Genomic DNA, 18,342 nt, shown 5'->3' on the forward strand with positions numbered 1-18,342 from the left:
CGGCGCAGAGACGGAGAAGAAAGATCGTCTAACACGGGATTGGAGCTTTTATAATAAAAGTTTCCACTTATGTGCTACACCAAAACAACTCAACCAAACACCGTTCATGATTCATGCTTTGATTTAACCTTAACAAGAATATATCTTTGAAGTAATAAATGGTGTGGTTAAGTGCATTTCACTTCTCTCTGGTTTTGGTATTTGTAGAGCGATGTGAGGGAATTTAAGTGACGTCGCATGGGTAATCGTTATGGGTGCCGTTTACAGCTTTGCTTTCCAACCACATTCACGCGGTGGATTGGCGCAATTTTTTAGTTCGACACCAAGTGTGCGAACAAAAATGTCCTGCAGTACCGCTTGTTCCAGGTCTTCTGTGGTTTCTGCCTTCTTCAACCCCAAGGACCAAACGATTATTCCGCCGACTCCTGTCCTCTAAGCTTATTAGCCTTTCTTCTTGTCTTGATAGTGTCACGTGAAGGTTCGTGACACTTTTCGTTAGCTGGCCTATTTTTTTACCCTGATCTTTGAGTTTTTGAAGGGCGTCTTCCATTTTAGTCATTCTTTCTCCTAGAGCGCTCAGATCTGCTTGAATTGCCTTCTGCCCTTCCGACAGTTCCTTTAGGAGGGCTTTCACATCGGGACCTGGGTTGAGTTCAACGTCCCCAGACAATAGCAGACACAAAGAGGAAAATCCAGAGAACAGTACACTTGGGCACGGCAGTACTACAACTAATCTGTTGTCAGTTTTATAACAGTATTCTGAGTAGAAACTGACCTGTTCGAGCAACAGAAGCCGCAGATTAGGCGACATTGCTTTCGCAGTGGTGCCGTGCCCACTGAACGCTGCTGCCCGGGGGTCCAAGTTTATAGGTTCCACGAAGAACCGCTCGATGCACGTTCCATGGTGGCTGCGCTCGAGGGTAGCGTCGACGATGTGTCCGTGGTCGATAACAGCGGCGTCAGCAGCTGGTACGGCCACGCATTTGCTGGATGCCCCTGCTTGTAGGGATGCGCAGACGAAGAAAACCTGTTCGAGCAACAGAAGCTGCAGATTAGGCGACATTGCTTTCGCAGTGCTGCCGTGCCCCTATGGGCTCTTTAGCACCTAAACTGCTTTTTTTGTACAGTATATACCTTCTGTTTTTGGTTTTTCGAGTCGATAATCTGCAAGGAGGGTTCTTGTTTCGGTATCCCGAAACTGGGTGTTTGTCGCACACCTTGGGCGATAAAAATCCGCCAGCCATGCAAAACACTCCTAGAAACGCAAACAATGCTCAAGCAACCGTCACCTCGACCTCGCCACATCGGGAGAGCCAACAGAGGTGCGTACGCAGCGACAGCGCAGCCAAGCTCACCGACGTCACCACTGTCTACACGAGCTGTTTGTTCTATGTTCTCCTGACGCGCTGTGTCCGCAGACCAACGGCGAATAGTTTTGCCGATGTGCCCTACCCGCTTCCAACTCCATAAAAAACAAAAACAAAACAAATTACACCATCTTCCCGTAAGGGAACCCTGAGTAGTATGCGAAGCAGGCATGGGGTCGATTCAAGTGCCCATTAGATTTCAGTTCGTCGTTTCCGTGAGGTTGAGGTACGTAGCTACCGTTATATTTATACTGCTCAGAGTTCCCCTACAGGAAGGTGGTGTAATTTAATTTTATTGGAATGGGGTGGGGGTGTTAGAGTGGAGAGGCATTAAAGAGAAAGAGAGAGACGCTGTACGTGGTATGAGTTTGTCTTCATTTGGGCATTATCATCATCATGTTCAACGTAGGTGACGTCGAGCTGTGGTTTCCATTCCGCTGTGATTATGACCGCCTTATGGTCAGTGAAATGTAAAGCCAAGGGCTGTTGTAGTGGATGAACCTTAAAGTTGCTGAAGATGAGGTCGATGCACGTTTCCCGGATGGTGGGGTGGCGCTGCGGTCGCCGGAGTGAGCGAACGTTTCTCACCACAGCTCCCGTAATTTTCACAATTAATGCGGCGCAATCATTAGTTACCGCGGTATAATTAGTACCAGAGTGTTCGTGAAGGTACGGGGCATCGACCGATACCAGTTTCGCCCAAGCGGTACGTGATTCTCCCAAATGTTTCGGAGTGTGAAAGTTGCACGGTGCGGGCGTGCAGCGAAGCCTAACGCTAGGCTTCGCACGAGTACGGCCCCCGGGGGCGCCGGGCCCGGCCGCTAGGTCTAACCCGACGAGTACGACCAAGATGGCGGCGGCAACCGCAACGATGGAAGTTTGCGCGCCAAATGAGCCCAGTGCAACGCCGGCGCTGTTCGTCGGCAGTCACGGAGGAAGAACGAGCGTCGAGGTCAACGGCCACGACATTGCACCCGAAGAAACGAGCGGCTGGACGGCGGCCGGCAAGAGACTCAGGCAAGTTACCACGCCAGGCGAGCGTCTCGACGAGCCCCGCGCCGCGTCGGACCGACAACCTAGGCCTAGAGAAGGAGCTAACATCGCGAAGCGAGTGGCCGCGACGATCACGAAGGCAGCACGCATGCCGGCAGTCATGCCGAGGGAGGAAATCAAGATAGTGATGCGACCGCGCGGCGGCCTGATGATGGTTGGATGTTCATGGCGCAAGGCCAACTGGGGCAAAGAGCGCCAAAACAATAGCCATATATGAGGGGTGAAACCTTAAACACTAAGTAAAGTCAGCAAAAACAAAAGTGAAATCACAAAACGACAATGAGCATGGCTGGTGTATAGGGCCAGATTTCATTATGCGTGATAGGAAATGAGGTTTAAATACTTGACGTCTGACAAATACTCAAACACACGTTTCACGGAAACAATGGCATCGTCACCTAGACAAAACGATGGATGTAGGGGAATATGTTGTCTGTAGAGTTCTCTGAAGTGTTTGTGTTGTGTGAAGTGCCTTGCATGTGATTAGTATGTGCACTACGGATAGGGCCTCTCCGCACCTGCTGCACTGGGGTCTAGAAGATCCCGTCAGCAGATACGAGTGCGTTGCATGGGTGTGCCCTATCCGCAGCGTACCCAAGGCGAATTCCGTGTGTCTATTGCGTGAGTCAGCTGTGTACCGTCCCAAGTGTGGCTTTATTACATGTAGTTTGTTGTCTGTCTGTTCATCCCAGTGTGTTTGTCATGTTCTGCGCAGGTGTTGTCTTATGTGTGGCTTGAGGTCTGTGTAGGGTATCGTTGTAATGTCTACAGTGTTCCTGAGTGCAGCAGCAGCGGCCCTCTCGTCTGCCAACTCGTTCCCAGCGATCCCTGCATGTCGTGGGACCCAGCAGAGGACCAGCTCAGGCTTTTGTGCATACACGGACATGATAGTGTTGAATACAAGATTAACTATGTGGTTTTTGGGGGCCTTGTGCAATGACAGTGCGCGAACAACACTCAAAGAATCTGTATAGATGATGGAATTGGGAATTCGATTTTCAAGAATGTGTCGTACAATCAGTAAAATTCCATACGCTTCTGCTGAAAAAATTGTTGTGTGCACGATCATGGTTCTGGCTGCATAGAAATGTGGACCATGAGCAGCGTACGACCGCGCGGCGGCCTCAACGTGGCCAGAACCGGAGCCTCAATCATTATGTAGGTCACCATGGCGGCGGCCCGAGTAACGAGGGAAGAAGCTAAGGAAGAGACCATGTGCACGAATGCGGCGCAGAACATCATCGGGGTCAGCACACCCGACGAGCGCCGCGCCTACGTATACTCCAAGATCAGGGCCCTTAACATCGGAGGGTCCACTTACGAGATCAATGCGTACCGCACGGCGCCCAAAGGCACGGTCAAGGGAGTCATTCGCGGCGTGGCGATCGAAGGCACCCCAGAGGAAATCAACAACATAGTTAACCAGTACAACCCGCTAGCGGTGGATGCGCACCGGATTGGCAACACGACGACCGTGATGGTCCTCTTTGCAGGGCAGAAGGTACCCAACTACGTGAAGTACAGTTCCATGCTAGTGCGATGCGGCTTATACCGCAAGCACTTCGAAGTCTGCAGAAAGTGCGGCAAAGTGGGACACAGGAGCGACGTGTGCCCATATCCTAACACCAGAATATGTTTTGCGTGCGGAGCCGCCAACCCCGGCGCCGACCACGAGAGGGAGTGCAAGCCCCACTGCAAGCTCTGCGGGGGGCAACACCCGACGGGCGAACGGGAATGCAAGAACAGAGAGAAGAAGCTGTTTGTGGTAACCAAGAGACAGTGGGAACGCAAGATTGTGACTCTGCAGCCACAGTGACAGGGACGGGTACCAGAACCGGCAAGTTTTCCGCCACTCGCACCGAGGTGAAAGTTGCGTCAGCGAAGCGCCAGCCACCGGCGAGACAGGAGGAACAGCGCGAGCCGGGGAAGGAGCGCCAGCCGTCGGAGACGATCGCCGTCCCAGTCCCGGGAGAAAGTCGCGAGGGCCGATGCGGTCAAGTTGACGCCCACGACAAGACTCCAGTACCAGAGGCAACAACAAGCTAAGACCAAGACCCAGGAGGAAAGCGGTGCCGTTACGGCTCTGCGCGCAGAAAACGAGAAGCTTAAGCAAAAGATCGTCGAGCAAGACGCCATCATCAAGAAGGTCAACGTGAAGCTCGCCATTATGATCTTGATGCACCAACAGCAGCAGCAGCATGTCGTGCAGCCAACAACGCCGCAACCACAACCCCAACCGACGGTAGAGCGACACCAAGAAATAATGAACGAAGACGAACCAGAGCCGGAAACTGACCCTAGGGCAGCCCGCCCGTCGGAGCCGAACCCCAAACCACGGGCGGTGGAGAGCGCCAGAGGCCGCAGGATCTACGCAAGACTCGACAAGCAGGACGAGCGGCTGGATCGCCTAGAAGCCAATGCAAAGATCACCAACGAGCGACTCACGGCCCTCGAGCAAACGACTCACGCAATGAACGAGCGCCGCACGGCCCTCGAGGAGGCAGTGCAGGGACTACAGAACGCGTTCACGCAATTCCAAGCACAAAATTCAAGCCCAGATACAGGGACTGGAGAACGAGATCATTGCCAGACTGCAGAAACTATGTATGGGACAACCCGCCGTAGCACAGCAACTTCCGGAGTCGCAGCTCCAGTGCCAATAAAGGACCTCCTGGTCTGGCACTGGAACTGCAACGGGTTCTCACGACGAAAAGCGGTGCTACAACAACACATAAGGCAGCTCAAGTGCAAGCCCGACGCAACACTACTGCAAGAAACCCACTGCGAAGGTGCCCCGCCGAGATTACAGGGGTACCGTACCCACGCAGAACCAACTACGGGACATTCTAAACTTTTTTTCCTCCCATATACTCCCTAGAGGTTCTTTTTCGCCTGTCCTCTAGTGGTCCTCCTTGTCGGAGATATTTTACTACATAGAACAGGGAGGTTTTGCTTACCTCCTCAGAACAGGGAGTTTTTAGGTGATAGAAAGGAGGTATTTAGGGAGTGTTAAGAAATGTTCGGGAGAATTTAAGGCGATAAAAATGGAGTATTTTTTACTTCCTCAAGGCGTTTTTACGTGATGTTTATGGAATTTTTATGCGGTTGAATAGGAGTCCATTTTAGCTCCCTTGGGAAGTACTTGTTATTTTAGGGGCGTTTTTAGGGGATTCAAGGGAAGCATATATTTCTTTTGAAAGGAGTTTTAGGAAAGGAGTTTTAGGAGTTTTAGAAAGGAGGCCGGTGACCACCCGAAGGGAGTCTCGGTGCAATACTTCTAGCTTGAGCATTTGTGCCTTGGTTGGGTCAATGGCCATGGTTCCGTAGTACGCTTTAGCTGTGAGGACCATGGTGACGAGCGTGCGCAGTACTTCGGTGCAAGCACCGCCGAAGCAGCTGCCAATCCTCTGTACTACGTGTAGTATCGACTTCCACGACTTTCGGAGTTGCGATAGCCATTCGTTGGGAGTGCCATTCTCGTGGAAGGGAATGCCCAGTATTCGAGTCCAGCCATCTGTCGGTCGCGATATGGCATTTCCATTCAGGGTAACGTGGACCTGGGCACGCTCAGCTTCTGAGCCCCGAATGACCAGACACTGCGTCTTGGTTGGAGACACTTGCATGCCCGTTGGTCTGAGGTACTCTAAGAATGTGTCGAGGCCTGTTTGAACAGCAGTCACGGCGGCTTCGGTGGTGGTACACTGTTGTGGAATGGCCCAGATGGTGACATGATCGGCGTAGGCAGTGGAGCCGAGACCCGGTATCTTCCTAAGTGCCCGGGCGGTCTTAGCCATTGCAATGTTTAAGAGGGTAGGCGATATAATGGCTTCTTGAGGTACTCCAACTGCGGCAGCATGAAATACCTTGGGCGAGGTGACACCTGTTGTTGAAGCCGCAAACTCGAAGGTTCGACGTCTCAAGAAAGCTCGTACAAAGTTCTGAATACGGGGACTCGCACCTGTCTCAGCCAGAGCCTCAAGCAGGAAGTCGTGTCTGACTGTATCGAAAGCTTTCTGAAGATCGACAGCCACCAAAAGCCCGGGAACCTGGCGGAGCCACCCGTGTCTACGCTTAAAAGCTGCCTTTATCAGGTCTATGCTGTCAGGTGCACAGTCCCTTTATTGTTTGATTGATTGTAGGGTTTAAAGCGCCGACGCAACGCAGGCGATGAAACGCGCCGTAGTGGAGGGCTCCGGATTAATTTTGACCACCTGGGGATCTTTATCGTGCGCCGAAATCTCGTACACACGGGCGTTTTTGCTTTTCGCCTCCATCAGAAAAGCGGCCGCCGCGGCCGCGAATCGGACCCGCGACCTCGTGCTCAGCAGCCGCAACGCCTTAGCCACTGAGCCACCACGGTGGGTGCACAGTCCCTTGCGAAACCCCGTCTGGCCAGGGTCGAAGAAGTCTGGTTTCACGTATTCCAAATGGTGGTTGAGTCTACTAAGCACCATTCTTTCCAGCAGTTTGCAGAGAGTAGACGTGAGTGAGATGGGTCGCAAGTTGCCTAGTCTGTCAGTAGGCTTCCCTGGTTTTGTAATACCGTGCACTACAGAGTGGCGCCAATTGTCAGGCATCAGGCAGCTTGTCCAGACCATGTTGAGCTCGTAGAGCAATTTTTCTTTTTGTCGTTGGTCCCGGTTTCGAAGCATCACCAAGGTCATTCCGTCCTTGCCTGGCGCACTTCTTGCATTAACTGACTCGAGTGCCGCTGCGAGCTCTGCAAGGGTAAACATAGAGTCTGGGCCTTCCTCGGAAGCAACGGGCATTGGGTCATATATAGAATATTCGCCCTCTTCGCTGCCGTACGTGGCTTCGGGAAACAAGGTGGTTGCCAGGTTCTGTTCATATGTCGCCGGGTCTATGTCGAGTTGCAGGCGAAGGTTGGGACCTGTGTTCTTGGCTTTGGACTTGCCGCACATAGTACGAAATGTTTGCCACAGTCGACGTGCACCCGTCTTTTCACCGAAGGACGCACAGTGCTCTTGCCAGCTATCACGAGCCAGGTGTTTGGCGTAGCGCCTATCTTCGGCTGTTTTGCGTCTTAGACAAGGTCTTTATGCCTCTTTCCATCCCGAATGAAAATTTTTTGTAGACGTTTCCGTGCAGCCCACAGGTTGGCAGGGTGCTTATCCGGGGTAGGAAGCTCTGGGTCGATATCCAAGGTGCGTGTGGCAAGGGATACTGCCTTCTGTAGTACCTCAGTGACAGGTCGGTTGTCTTCGTATTGACTGAGAAGCGTCCTGAACTTGTCCCAGTCCACACTCCTCGTGCTTCTCCGAAAGTCGCGCTTTCGACCATTAGGGGTCGGCTCAATCCAGATAGAATAGTGTTCAGAGGCTGGAGAGTCGGGGTTTGTCCTCCACTCTCTCACCAGCGAGCAGCTAGACGCCCATGTGAGGTCTGGGATCGTACAGCCCTGCCCTCCGTGGAGGCTGTACCGGGTAGGATAGTCGAGGTCATTGGGCAACTCCATTCCTCAGCTTGCCATCATCTCTAAAAGTGCTCTTCCCCTGTTGTTCTCATAGGTGTAACCCCAGGCTGGGTGTTGTGCGTTAAAATCACCTGATACTAGAAAGTCATCCTGTGGGTGTGCTGCCTGGAGCCGGCGAATCCACACGTTGTCTTGCTGCTGCTCACAAGGTCGTCTCCCTTGGCGGTAGCCAGTAGTGGCTGGCCTTGCGCAGTAGGAAACCGCAACAAGCGGTTGTGAGCGAGACAGGATGAGGCACCTTACTGCCACAACCTCCTACAGCGAGTCACAAAAGGCAAACGTGTCGATGCGGGTATGGATTATGTCTTTGCGGACGAACACCGCGCACTGCGCCTGAACATGATGTGCGTCTTGTCCCGGGAGTTTATGCTGAATGCTGCGTTGGAAATATTCCTTATATCCACGGATTCCAGGGCTTTCCCCGCGCGTTTCCTGCAGAAGCAGGAGAGCTGGGCACCCAACAGTCTGTAAAAGTTCATTCAGCGCCGAAGTGCACATTTGGAGAGAGCGACAATTCCACTGAAGCACGTCGGGGGTTGGTGAGTCTGGCATAGGAAGCATTGGTGGAGGAGGCGACATACCATCGGCGATGGTGTCCTGCAAGCGGCTTTTACTGGCTGAGAACTTGGCCATGCTGATGCATCGACTGGAAATGGGCTACCATTGGCTGTAGTTACTGCAGTAGTTGTTGCTGCTGCATTAGCAGTTGCTGTGTTCTGGAGCTGTAACTGCTGCTGCTGCATCTGCTCGATGAAAGGTTTCATCCATGTCGGCAGTGCGCTGTCATCACCAGGCCAACCATCAGGTGACGACGGGGTTTTTTAATCTTCAGGCGATGAGTGCCCCCCCTGTTGGCTTTCCGGATGAGTGACCAAGAGATTGAGTCGTTCGAAGCCGCCCCACCTGCTCTTGTTCCTTGTTTCTTGTTTGTAACTCCCGTATTCGGCGTCGCCACGTTTTCATGCGTTCTTGGTATTCGTCTTTGATCGCCTGGATCTTCCGTTGAAGGTCCGCCTCCGCTTGTTCACACTCATGATCCAGCTGTGCAAGCTCGGCAGTTAGATCGAGTGGCGACTGTGTGTTCCGCCACGCACCAATACCACCTTGCCACGCTGCGGCGTGGTGCTCGGCAGTCACATCTTCCTGAAGTTGCTGATGTTTTTCTTTTCTCCGGCGGTTATTGCGTCCCCGTCTACGCCTGCTGTTTGAGCGCCCTTTATCTCCTGCCTCACTGCAGGAGTCGCTGCTCTCGGACGACGCAGAGACAGCGGTCGTGTAGTCAGTGACGTCGAGAGTGGAGCTGGACTTCGTGTTGGCGAGAGGTGTCGTCTGGCGGCTGCACGAAATCTCTTCCACAACTTTGTTCTTTACACTTGATGCCGATCGGAAGCTGACACGCGACGTCGATCTTTTTCTTGGTAGTGAACGAGTCCGAGAATGCGAGTCGGCGTCCGCTGGTTTGTCCGTCGATAGACGTGACTGCGAAAGGCGACGCCGGCTGCACCCCTGGCGTTCTTTGAGCTGAAATTGTTTTCTCTCCTCGTAGGCCTTGTTTTTAGGGCAGGTAGGATCGACGGCGAGGTGACCATTGGCCTTACACTGCTTGCAGTACTCTTTCTCGAGGGTGCGGCTATGTAGGCATTCCTCACCTTCTTGGGTGTGCGACGCATTTTCACATCCAGAACAGACAGAGTGCTGGGCGGGGCACGTGATGTTCTTGTGTCCGGGCATGTGGCACCTTCGGCATACGAGGGCTCTTGGTTGATACTGTTCCACCCATCGAGTCTGCCCCCAGTATACGACGGTTCTGGGTGGCACTGGAGCGGCAAGGTAATAAGTACCATGCTGCGGTGTCCCATCGCTCGGGCAGCTAGGATGTCAGCAAGTTCACACTGCAACGCTGTCATAAGCGTGTCATTTGACTCGTCGGGCGTGCAGTTGAAGATGACCCCTCTCTGTGTAGATAAGTGTGAATAGACTTCTTTTTCTTCATCTACTTGCCTCGTCTCGTCATCGGGTCCTTCACCACACTCCACGACGACACCACCCAACTTCAACAACGAACCAAACTTTGCTTCATCCGTGTTGTACTCACCTAATCATAACAGGTGTGTTGACCCGAGGCTAAAAGTCGGCCGATTAACCACCGTGTCAGCAAACTGCTGGCGCTCTGTCACATTGAGACGCTGACCATCCGCCACCTCCGGGCGCAGGTGTATGCGCGTGGATAGAACTCGCCTGTGCCGCAATCGAGGTTGCTGCGCAAAATCACACACAACCTGTGTCAAACGTGCTTCTTGTACCTTGGTTCTATGCTTTACGCAGAATGTTTTGGTTGATTTTAGATGCTCTATAGTAAACCGTCTCTTCATCTAGAGTGACCTTTATTTGCCATCATGCCAGTTGACCATGCACACAAGCCTGTGTTCTACTGAAAATAAGCGAAGCGTCTTTAACCAAAATACGGACTACATGTGGGCTGTGTGGAGTTGCTTTAACTTCATGGACCTTAATCAGCTTAACACCTTCTGCATGCCCACAAAACAGAGCCAGAGTCGCCACACCACAAATCATATCTAGGCCCAGTTTTCACTTCACGATCAATTTCCAATGGCCTAACAGTGGATGGATTAGACAACTGGTTTTGTCAGAGAAATTTAACAGCAAGCCTCAGCTAGTCTAGGAAAACTTTATGCGTCACAGAAAACGACAAAAATCAACAAGGAAGATGAAGAAAAGGAATACCACTTTTGAATGGATTTTTCTTCTTAAGTAATTACATCAATGAAACTACAGGGTCAAAGCACGGTTTAGGAACTCCCGACTCCATTCAGCAGAAGTACATAATCCCACAATGTCTACAGATTACTTCAAGGTCCCTTTAGCATGCTACCTCTTAATCCTGATGTAAATGCTTACCCATATTTCTTAAAGGACACTGAGGTGTGCCAATTTTTAATCTCGATATTTTAAAAGGATGTCTAATTCAACTGAGTGCAAACGAGTGCTCTTATCTAAACTTTAGTATTACTCCGACTGGATAAAAGATGCTTATTCCATGTTCACTTTGCTAAAGCCTTGCAATAAAAAGGTTCCATTATAGTTCCAGAGGGCACTCAAAATACCTACCTGTATATTTGTCGTTTGAAGAAAATTAATGACAATTGTTCCCTAAAGAACATTTGTTAATAAGAATGTAACAATACAATGAGGCAATGGGAGCATTCCCATTATATATACTTGCACAAGGCACTCCAAATATAGACGGCATTCGTTGAAAAGTTTAGCGGTCAATTTCTTCGCTTGGCAACACAGGAAACGGCCACAGACATGGCCGATGCGCCACGGACACGGCGCAGCCTGGGCATCTGCGGCCGCACGCCGAAGAAAAAAGACACCGGCGTTCGTCATCTGCTCCGTTCCAATCCGATTCTAAACTGTGGCGCCAACAGAGATGTTATTAATCGCACTCACAGTGAACTCGACGCAATACTTTGTGTTCGGCGAAGAATTCGTAACGTGAAACACAGTCATATGTTTCACAGTCGTGCTTAGCTGGACAAGTGCCGCCATCCCGCGGAGCCCGACGTAACGAGTGACGGCGCACCGTGGCCTCCGCGATTTGCTGCCGGCGGCGCGCCGACGCGCCGCCGGCAGCAAATTGCGCAGGCCACGGGCGCACTCACACGGTTGCACGGAGGAAGGAGGGGTGCCTGATCTGCGGGCCGTGCGCACAACGTCGCCTAGCAACAGACGCTTGGCCACAGATATGGCGGCGCACACTTGGTTGCCTGCATGCATTCCACGCAATTGAATACCGAGGATAAAATTTTTTAACTCTTTAAAAAATTATTGGCTAATTCTTTTAAGAAAAATGCAGCAGCCACTTCTCTGCGCACATTTAGGATCCCCAGGTGTTCTAAATAAATCCAGAGCCCTATACTACGGCTTGCCTCATTGCCTAAGTGTGTCGGCGTGTTAAACACCATAATAAATCAATTTTTCCACGAAAACTGGTTATGAACATGTCAGCATGACAACAAACCGACGGGAGTATTCTTATTATGTATGTATGTATGTACGTGCACATGCACACACCACTCACGCGCGCGTGCACATGCGCACACACACGAGGCATATTCATGTCTGTGTACAATCTATTAAACACTCTTCCACACTTTCAGTACCCCGGCCCTTGTTTTTCTCACTCCCCGCACCTCAATTATTCTAACAACAATTTAGCACGCTGCATTTACTTATGGCAGTCGTAAAACAATACACCCACATACTCAAGCACAGTATACATCCCACCACATGCACCAGCTACATTTTCCTACGTCATTCCTAATTCAGGACCTGACCGCACCATGTGGTTATCACAAGTGACATCAAGACACCCTAGAATGGGTTAAAGTGACCACGTTCCCAGACACACTACAAAAATTTCCAATTAAGCAAGGCATAGAAAAAGGAAGGCAAATGCAATGCCCTTGAAGGTGCCTGCAAGAAATTTTTGCATGATTTCGTTCCACGTTTGGATGCAAAAAAAGTGCAGCGCTGCAAGTATGCTCTAAAATGATACCGTGATTCATGTCTATTTTGGCCTGACAATTCCTGCCAGGCTTGTTTGACACAAAGGTGCCTTATCATTTTCGAGGTTGCATGGGGTCCTTTCAGAACACGTGCAAGTTCTTCTGTTTTTGACTCAAAAACACTTTGGTATTGCATGATTTGGTTAACTACTGTTTCTTGCTTTAAGATGCCAGCTTGCATCTAATCAAGTGAGTGGGCACACAGTTAAAGCTGCAAACCCTTACACTGCCTCTCCCCTACCATGGTGGCTCACTTTCATAGAAAAAGTGCAGGTAATTAGCCGTGGCAATACTCACTTCTGCTGGAGGGACCAACTTGCTTTCCAACTCCAGCTTTGCCTTGTACAGCACAGCCTGCCCTGCCTTAAGATCTATGAAGTCATTCAACTCGATAATGTATCAGGATCTGCAGAAGAAAATCGTGTCAGCAAATAATGAATTCATGCCGGACAGGCGCACACTGTTTCATTTATACTTGTAGATACCTCTACCTATTTCCCTCGTGGTGTTACATCCAAAGCTAATTTGTTACGGCTTTGCGTCACCAAGTATGGTCATCTGTCGTAACATAGTTCGTCATACAGGAAAGGCCTTCACTGGATCAGAAAACACTTTCTTTTTTTTACAGTAGTGATAAAATAGGCGACTCAGTCATCCGTATTGCGACACCTTAATTTTTTTGTGTCACCATGCTGACAAGCATGATTGGTGCATAAGGTAATTTGTTGCCGCAACCGTTACTACAGTCTTGTTAGCTAACGTAAACCTGGTTCATATGGTTCAAATTACTTATGATTTCGTGGCAACAAAAAAACAGTTGCAATGGAAACGCTCTTCTTGCTAACGTACCAACACTGCAGGCCACACACACCTGTCTTAGTTAATGTTAACGTGATTGTAGAAGTATCCGTCACGAAAACCACAGTACATTTTTTGTAGCTGCAAGCTTCGTGTCAAAATCGAGTGTCAGATGATTCCAGTAATATTTTTTGTATGGTCTTACTATTGATTATGACATAAAGTTATAACCAACAAAAGAGTGTGTGCCAAAGATAACAAAAATTGGCTCCAATCCACGCTGTGAAGGTGGTTGGAAAGCAAAGCTTTAAACGACACCAAAAACGATTGCCCATGCGACGCCACTTGAATTCACACACGTGGCTCTAGAAAGAGTGAAACCAGAGGTTCTGCCAGCCGTTACTTGGAATTCGCGGGGGCGGCGTCCCGAAGGCAGGAGTGTCGGACACGCCGGGCTAGAGCGGCGGACGCCGTTGGTGTATAGCCCAGCCGTGCGTCGGCGGGAATAGAAGAAGTGGAGCGTCTTTCGAAGGGTGAGACAGCGGAACCTAGCCATCCTGATCTATTGCCCTTCTAAAAAATTGCGCCCACCTCCCCGCGAGGGAACCCTGTGTAGATGCGACGCATCGTGGGGTTCACTTGGTGTTTCCGTTGGATTGATTCTGAAATCGCGTGAAACGTGTCGGGAACGCGTATGATTATTATGTTTTATGATTATTATTATGTTTTATTGGCCAATCTTGGTCAATCTCTCTAAGTGGTATGCTTGGGGCTTCGCTGTCGCAACGACCTTTACTCCATCATTGTTGCTGTAAGTGGGAGGTTCTTTTCTTTTATTGCAAGTGTTAATCATTGCCCCATCATGCGTTGTATCAGTAGCTTCTTGACGTAGTTTGAATGAGTCAAGGCGCGTTCGTAGCATTTGATTCTGTCTCAGTTTTGTGGCGCAGTGGGAAGAACACCATGTACCTCGCGTTCCGCCCACAGGGTCGTGGGATCGAAAACCGGGCGCCGCTAACTATTTTTTTATAGTGTAGGGGGAGGGGTGTGGACAACGCCGTATGGAAGGACAAGGCGAGTGAATGAGATGCAGTCGCATCTAAAATGATATCCCTTTTTATGCCCGTTCATGCTAAGACAAACTCGGTTCTCTTCCATAAGGGAATGAATTTCTTTTTAATTACGTGGCCTTAGCTGGTGACTGACAGGCCCCGATTGTATACCGACCCCGCATTACCATCCGAAAGGGAATAAGAACATTTCTGGTTCGAACCACGTCGCCGTCGTGTTCGATAGGCTCATAGCATCTTTTACATACCCGTGTGCGGCTCTGTCCGGAAGTACGGAGAAACGCAGGCGGCTTGCGTTCCTTTTCTCGTCTTGCATGACGCTTTCTTTTAAATATGAGCACCCTCTTCCCCGAGCTCTCTACCTTCCTTCCCGCTTACGTCCTGACCGCGCTGATTTTCGCCAGCACGAAGTAACCCTCAGGTTGCTTTGAAACGACGCCGCGCGCGACAAACGATTTTATCTCGAATGCCCTGTTACAAGCCCTCCTAGAAAAGAATGCGAATGCATACCCCAAAACCCACAAACAAGTAAAATAAAACGAGTGTGCGCTTTTTCCTTTGCCTGTGCGTGTACGTGCTGTGTGCGGCACGGGTACGTCGCAGTTAACCCTACCCAACCGTTTGGCAAACGCATCGACTGATGACAGACCACTTACGAGCGAGCTGTCCACAGCTGTCGCCGTATCCAAATGCTGTTAGCGGCCGTTCCTCGTGTGACAGGGGCACATGAAAATCTTTCCAGCAAATGGCACTACTAGTCCTTCTCAAATAAGAAAAAACGATGGCCCAAGGCGAGGCTTGAAACTCGGGCTGCACGCCGCACTGAGTCACCGGCCATGCTGCGTTGGTAGCACGGAGGTTGTTTACGTCCGGGCGGCAAGTCGTGCCGCCAGGGCAAGTTGAGTCGCTGCAGTCGGGTTCGTTGGTGCGCTAGCACGAGTATTTAAATCGTCTATATATGCGCGAGCAAGCGGAGCAGAAGAACATTGCAATTGTTGCAACGGCGAGCACTGTCTCTTTGTTAGCAGCAGATTTTGACAACACCTATCGCCAAACTAAACAGATTGAAACAACACGGCCGCGCTGTTTGCCTGTGATAGCGCTGGCTGAAGTATCTATACGGGGATACGTACGGTATCGGTTTTGTAGCTGTATGCAACCGTCGCGTCCTGATTACTCGTTCTAATTAGCATTAGGCCACGGTTGAAGTGCTGATACACGGAAACAACACAAGACTAACATGGCGACCGCCCGCTTGAGATGATTACACCAGATGGGGAGTTTATTGTGGACGTGGTAATATACAAGGAACCGAACGCCATCTCACAAAGGGTGTCAAGTCGTTCTAAATCCTCTCTTTTGCTACACGGATGGGCAACGGTACTACCATGAAGGTTCGTCCACTTTTTTAAACCGTGCCTAGGGAGTACATTTTTTGCTATAGGTACTTTTCAGTGCACATTACTTGTTAAAAACTTCATGTCCGGCTAGTTTGCATTTAAATGGTGATCAACGGCAAACGGCGCAGACACAGAGGTACGTGAATTTTGGTTTGGAGTGGGATCACCTTCGTCGAGCACACGCTCTTGACCAACAGAACGGCGGAGAACTGCCTGATCGAGCTCGTTACGGGTAAAAGGAAGGAGGAAAGCGCGTTCGTGGTGAACGTATACAGTAACCCGCTGCACCACCAGCAGCGCTTCAAGGCCCTCCTGTACAAGGCAGCCCAGCTGGCCGCCGGGAACACGGTAGTGGTATGCGGCGATTTCAACGCCCAGAACGAGGCTTGGGGACACGCCAGAACGACGGTCAAGGGAAGAGAACTACTACAGGATGCCATAGACGCGGGCTTCAACCTGGTGACGGACCCGTCGCAACCCACAAGAACTGGTACGTCGGTGGCGAGGGATACCACCCCGGACCTGACGTTCGTCAAGATGGGGATGGCGTGCTCGCGCGAAGCGCAATGGCGCAACCGGGAGCAGACCTTGGCAGCGACCACATGATAGTGGAGGTCCGAATCCCGCTCGGCGGCCGCAACAACTACGGCAAGAAAACGCACAAGCTCACGGACTGGGAGGCGTTTCGCTGGGCGCTACCCGAAACGCACGACGACATAGAAGACATACAAGAGTGGACCACCGCCGTCATGAAGACGGTGGACGACGCTACTCAAGAAATAGAAACGGACGAGGACGTCGACAAGATGGACAACCGCTTGGCGCACCTTCTGGAAGCCAAGAGCTCACTGAAGGCCCTCTGGCTAAAACGACACACCAACCGTCGGCTGAGGAAACGGATCGACGAACTCAACAAACAGATCGAAAAGCACTGCAGGGTGCTGTGCGCCCAGCAATGGAACCAGGCATGTAACGAGGCAGACGGCATGATGCACACGGGAAAGACGTGGAACATGCTACACCTCCTGGACGATACCACGACCAAGAGTACCCAACACAACAACCTTGCCCGTACGCTCCATAGGGCCATCAAGGAACTGGGAGAGGACGAGGTCAAGAAAACACTGGACGCCAAGTACCTCCCGACCACCCCCACCGAGGACCACCCAGGTTACCTCGGAGAGGAGAACGTGGAGCTAGACGAGGACATAGAACCATGCGAAGTGCGCGATGCGGTGCAGAACCTCAACAGAAGATCGGCGGCGGGACCTGACAGGGTCACCAACAAGGCGCTCAGGAACCTAAACGACGCGGCAGGGGAGGCGCTGACCCGCTACTCCAACAAGTGCTGGCGCGCAGGCCAACTCCCCAAGCAGTGGAAGGCGGCCAAAACGAACCTAATCCCTAAACCCGGCAGGCCACCGAACATAGAGAACCTTCGACCAATTTCACTCACGTCGTGCGTGGGGCACGTCCTCATAAACCGGTGGCAACGCTACCTAGAAGACGCAGAGCTCTACCCCAACTCCCTCATAGGATTCAGAAATAAGCTGAGCACGCAGGACGCCATGATCCTGCTAAAACACGAGATCCTGGACGAAGACACGATGACCAGAGACAATAGAGCGGTGCTTGGCCTGGATCTGCAGGGTGTGTTCGACAAGGTCCGACACTCGGCAATCCTAGGACAAGTGTCTAAACTCAACATGGGAGGACGGACGTACGACTATATCAGGGACTTTTTGACGAACAGAACGACCAAGATCTACGCGGGAGACCTGCAGCTGCCGGAAAAGAAGCTCGGCAGCGTCGGCACGCCGCAGGGCTCGGTCATTTCCCCGCTGCGGTTCAACCTGGTGATGATCGGCGTGGCAAATCGGTTGGAAAAGGTGGGGGCCGTCCGCCACACCATCTACGCCCACGACGTCACGCTGTGGGTCCCGGGAGGCAGCGACGGACATATCGAGACCACTTTGCAAGAAGCTATAAACGCAATCGAAGAACAGCTCGGCGGATTGGGCCTCGTCTGCTCTCCGACCGAGTCGTAGATGTTGATACTCCCACCGAAGGGCGTTAGGAAACGCAGAAGAGACGACCGGTCAAGCATCGTCTTACACACGGCAAACAGACAGGTCATCCCGGAGGTCGACCAAATCAGGATGCTGGGCATGCTTCTCGAACGAACGAGGGTCAACGGCGCCACGGTAACCAAGCTGATCACGGAAGCCGACGCAGCCATGCGCCTTGTACGCCGACTCTCCAACAGAAGGGGAGGCATGAAGGAGGAGAACCTGATGAGGCTTGTCCAGTCCGTCATAAGCCACGTCGCGCAAGTCGCCGCCTTTCACAACTGGAGGGCGTGCGAGAAAGCCAAGATCGAGGCGACAATACGTAAGGCGTACAAGACGGCTCTCGGCCTTATCAGAAGTACGAACACGGACAAGCTCGCGGCGTTGGGGGTACACAACACCCTAGACGAAATCGCGGAAGCACAGAAGGCGGCGCAGTTTGAGTGCCTGTCGGGCACTAGAACGGGACGGTACATCCTCCGACGCCTGGGGTACCTGC

General features: G+C 51.5%; 2 pseudogenes; one reads left to right on the forward strand and one right to left on the reverse strand.

The window, feature by feature from the left end:
• Window positions 1-261: 261 nt before the first annotated feature.
• Window positions 262-1,063, reverse strand: LOC144175275 (uncharacterized; annotated as a pseudogene).
• Window positions 1,064-2,217: 1,154 nt separating this feature from the next.
• Window positions 2,218-16,380, forward strand: LOC144175276 (uncharacterized; annotated as a pseudogene).
• Window positions 16,381-18,342: the final 1,962 nt, after the last annotated feature.

The sequence above is a fragment of the Haemaphysalis longicornis genome, unplaced genomic scaffold, assembly GCF_048455015.1.
Source record: "Haemaphysalis longicornis isolate Haplotype H1 unplaced genomic scaffold, Haemaphysalis longicornis Haplotype H1 scaffold_3, whole genome shotgun sequence".
Taxonomy (NCBI): Eukaryota; Metazoa; Arthropoda; class Arachnida; order Ixodida; family Ixodidae; genus Haemaphysalis; species Haemaphysalis longicornis.